This window comes from Piliocolobus tephrosceles, chromosome 9, assembly GCF_002776525.5.
Source record: "Piliocolobus tephrosceles isolate RC106 chromosome 9, ASM277652v3, whole genome shotgun sequence".
NCBI classification, from domain to species: Eukaryota; Metazoa; Chordata; class Mammalia; order Primates; family Cercopithecidae; genus Piliocolobus; species Piliocolobus tephrosceles.
The window spans coordinates 126,982,392-126,987,631 of record NC_045442.1 but is presented as its reverse complement, the minus strand read 5'-3'; positions in this window follow the sequence as shown (position 1 = coordinate 126,987,631).

Below are 5,240 nucleotides of genomic sequence, written 5' to 3'. Positions count from 1 at the left end.
TTCCTTTTTTTTTTTTTTTTTTGACAGGGTCTATCTCTGTTACCCAGGCTGGAGTGTAGCAGCAGGATCATAGCACACTGTATTCTTGACCTCGCCAGACTCAGTTGATCCTCCCATCTCAGCTTCACAAATAGCTGGAACTACAGTCATGTGTCACCACTTCTGGCTAATTATTATTATTATTTTTTGTAGAGACGAGGTCTCACCATGTTGCCCCAGGCTGGTCATGAACTCCTAGGCTCAAGCAATCCTCCCACCTTGGCCTCCCAAAGTGTTTAGGTTAAAGGTGTGAGCCACCATGCCTAGCTGCATACATATAGTTTTCTATCCCAGTATTTTAAAAAGTGTTTCCTTAGAAGATATTTCAAAAAGTTATGCATATTATCCATGAAGTGTGAATTCTAAGCTCCAATGCTGTAGCATCAGCATTGTCTCTTATCTGAGGAAACAAGTGTATTAGGTAGAGAGAGGCTTTCAAACCATGTCCCAGCACCTTGAGACAATCAATATTGTGATAAGGATACCGTTAAATCAGTAAATATTTCTCTTATGGACCATTGAGAAAATATTTTCAAGACTGAGCATTTACTGATAAATCAAATTACAATTGAAAAGAATATGCAACAAGATAAAGTTAAAATAACATATTTTGGAAAGAAATAGATGTTTGGGAGCAGAAAAATCATGTATGTGTTATATTCAGTTTGTTGTTTCTTCCCCAAATTTAAGTCTAACATCTTTTGAGCTTCATTTTTCATACTGTCATATTGACTTATAAGCATTCTTGCTCTACGTTACTTTTGTGATAGATTTTCTAGACATCATGTAGTTCTTTTCGTCATACTTCTTGACAACCAGATAGTTCCAAGGAAAAGATGCGTATTGTATCACAAGAGAGTTTCATTCACATGAGTATTGATATGCTATCAAGTCAAATGCCAGGATTTTTGTTCAATCCACAGATTTCCCATGCTATCAAAAAAGCTATGATGAAAGACTCAATTAAAACATTCACCAACATCTAAATAAACTGTATCTGAGCAAGTAATGTCTTTTGTCTAGATCTTTCATCATTTCTTGTCAGCAACGAAGTCTTATTAAACGCAAGTTTAATCACAGTACTATTCAACTAAAAGCAAAAACAAAACAAAACCAACCTGGAAATGCAGAAATTGTGAAGAAGCAAAAATACGTAACTTCAGTTGCCCTGTACCAGGATATGGTTTCCTCAACACTGCACCTGGAAGCCAACCCCGGGTCAGCATTCAACAACACAACAGAAAATGTGCCTTTTCCTTCTGCCTGCTAAATGTCTTTTGGATATCACTCATTGGAAGGATCCAACCAATGATGGTGACAAGAAAATCTGGAAAGTAGGGTTCAAAGGAGAACTTAGAAGAGTAGGGTTCGTAGAGAGTCTCAACAATGGCACCATTCTGACCCAGTGCTTTATAAGCTGCTGTGTGTTGATTTACCTTTTTCAGCCTCATTTTCTTCCACCTTATGATGTGCATCCTGCTCCATAAACACCCACAACTATGCCCAGATTTCCCAGGTATGCCTTTTCCAATCACTGTCTTCAGAGCCACACCCATGATACTATGGAAAAACTAGACTTATAAGGACCTCATATCTGCTTATCCTACACCACCCTCACCCATGTTTTGACTCCACTACTCTGACTTCTGTATCTCAGTGGCATCACCAACCACACAACCACACAGTTTGTGAAGTCACAAACTTGGGCTTTATTGTTGACTCTTACTTTGCCTCCCTCTCCATCGAATCCATCTTGAAGTCTTGAATGTTCTGACTTTTCCTTCTGGCTTCTCCACCTTATTTTAGGCTAAGATCATGTATGTCCTGGATCATTCCAGAGCCTAAATTCCACACCCTGAACATTAAAAGCATGTATCAAATGCTCAAATCCCATATAAATATATGTATATATATACACACATACGGGCTTAGAGATACTAGATAAGTTAATTCTGATACTCTACTTCACTTGACACGTGCCGGTCAGATTTAAATCCAGTTTCTCATTTTCCAGCATTACCTTCCTTAATAGAAAAATTGTTCTTTGTTTATCCATTGATTCCAACTGCAGAAATGGAGCTCTTTATTTTCAGAGTAGCAGAGTGTCCAAGGAAACAGGGAATACGCACTCATTTATCTTAGAGACGTCAAATGGATGAACAAAACTTAACTAAGCCAGTAAGCATGAATATTCTCTAGTTTGGTCCTTACATCTTGTCCAGAGTCTGGTCAGACCAGACAAAGTAGTGACATTAGTAAGATTTGTATCAGGGGCCATGGCCAGTCTAATACCAACTGCAACCTAATAACCCTCCAACATGTATTGGTTGGAATGTGATTATTTTATCACTTTGATTTTGGTAGTGATAGTAATTGGCTAATACGTTATCAATTCCTGCTAAAATATTTTAATGTTTTTAAGTAATTCTGAAAGACTGGAAATTGTATAGGAAGACAAAAATCCTTTCTATCTCCTGAAGTGTTTATCGAAGATATGATATCATGACCAGGGTTTGGGAAGAACAGATTGGCAGAATATTGGTAATTCTTGTAGGTAAGCATTCAGTCACATTATGCTGTCCTGTACATTTTTGTATATTTTGGAACGTTTTCATAATAGATAAATTTTTACCAAATTCTACCAAAGCCAAACATATATATTTTTGCTGGTGGAATTTCAGAGCCATGGTGCAGGGTACAGAGACTTTTACAATGACAACATTTTACTCCTTAAAGACGCGATGGTAAGTGAGCACTACAATTTTATGAATAGATTCATTTCATCATGCAATTTTTGTTATCCTTTTAATATGCACAATGTTATTTTTTTCTTTGGATGTCAGCCTTATTACATCAATTTAAAAGTTTTGTGCTTTGAATTTTTAGAATGAACATTTTAGTTCATGTATTGTTTTTAATAAAGAGCTTCTTCTAAGCTTTTCTATAGCTGAACATAACTAAACCCTCTCATAAAAATGAAGTGCACAAATTCCTTGGTAATGCAAATAATGATTCTGCACACGACAGTTTGTAGGGTCTTGTCTTTCTAAATTCCAGGTGTTTCTGAGGTGAGCTTTACGTGAATCAGGTCAAACTCTTTATAATTAAAGTCATGTTTGCATAGGTAAATAAAGTGGTCCTGGATTGAAAAACAAGTATATAGTAATCCCCTATTTCAAGTTTATATAAAACATCTGGGTACTAGATGACCTTTTATACTAGATGACCTTTTATATTATATTAACATCAAAGAATTCCATTCTGTCTATTTTTCTCCCCTGCACTGTGCTAGAAGAGGAACCCCTTGTCATCAGCGGCTTCCTGCAGAGAGTTGAACAAAAGTCTCTTCCTAGTATCCTTCAAGAAATGAGCTTAAGTATCTTAAAGATAAAGTGGGCTACTTTTTAATAAATAGTGACAGGGTGGTGGAAGAGTATGATTTATTTTGTCCATAAAATGTATTATTTTATGAACACTTTAATTATTTTTAAACAATTCACTTTAATCATGAAATGTAAATTCAAAACAAATTTTTCTTTTAAATATTTATTTACACCTGATAATTTGACAGTGTTTTCCTTCAGTTTCAAATATTTACCCTTAACATTAGTAAACTGAGAATGATCAGCATTTTCTTTAGAAAGTAACTACTATTCACACGACAAATTTAGACTAATTTTACTTACGTAAAGTATATATTTTACCAAACCAATTACATATTCATTAGGAATAATTCAGAAGTTTCCAAATTTTTATAAATAATTTGTCAATGGCAAATGTAAATTTGAAATGGATGAAAATCTAGATGTGTGTCCTCTTCAATTAAAAAATAAAACCAGTTCTGACAATGCTTCCCAGGCTACTTTATTTGTTCTAAAGTGGCTTCCAATTTTTAAAAATATTTTTTGCATACATAATACACACATAGTATCAATGACTAAAACAACTTGAGCAACGTTATTTTTACTTGACTTCTTTTGTGGAAAAATAAAATGAATCATGATACGGAGGATATACAATAGCGTGAGTTACACTTTTTCTCATGCTTCTTTTCTTCCTTACAGGAATATATCCAAAGTTTGGAGGTGAGTCTGCTGTCAGCATTTTATTTCATCCCTTTACAGGTATGAGGACAGAGAGGCACTTGAGTGTCTATAATAGTACCGTAAAAGGTTTCTGCTTAAGGTATGCAATTGAAGACATGTAATCATAACTTCTGATTTTACCAATCTACCTATTTGTCACTCCAAATATCTTACATCCAGTTCCTTTTCATTTTAGTTCCTGCCGCCCTACCTGGTGGAATCAATAGTCCCGTCCAGGAGCCTTGGCAATCATCTCTGTGCAGAGGTTAGAACTATTTCAATAAATGCGTGTATGAACCAATTTTTAAAAAAATGAATCAATGTTTAGACAAAGCAGATTTCACAGCAAAGAAAATTACCAGGGATAAAAAGAAACACTATTTAACAATAAAGGATTCAACTCTCCAAAAATACAAAACAATTCTTAATGTGCATTTTTCTAAACAAGAAAACTTCAAAATAAGTGAGGCAAAAACTGACAGCACTGCAAAGATAAATAGATCAATCTACTATCGTAGTAGAAGACTGCAACTCCCTCAGTCAGAAACAGATTTAGCAACCAGAAAATCAGTAAGGACATAGCTTAACCCAACAGCACCAAATATCAACCGGATATAATTGACATCTATAGACTACACTCAACAACAGCAAAATACACATTCTTCTTAAGATCCCATTCAACACTCACCAAGGTAATCCAGTTTCTGGGCTATAACACAGGCCTTAAAAAGTCAAAAGAATGTAAATCATACAAAGTATGCTCTCAAACTACAGTGAAATTGAACTAGACATGAATAACAGAAAGATATATAGAAAATTCCAAAATACCTGGAGATTTAAAAACATACTTCTAAGTAACACATAGGTCAAAGAAAGATTCCCAAGAGAAAGCTAAAATATTCTAAATTAAATGAAAATACAGTATATAGCAGAAATAGTGCTTCTTAGAGAGAAATTACAGTGTAGAATGCAGATGTTAGGAAAAAAGATATAAAGATCTAAAAACCAATAATTTAAACTTTTAGCTTAGAAAAATAGAAATAGGAGAGGCAATTAAATACAAAGCAAGAGAGGAAAAATAAACAATAAAATTTTGGGCCAAAAGTAATAAAATTT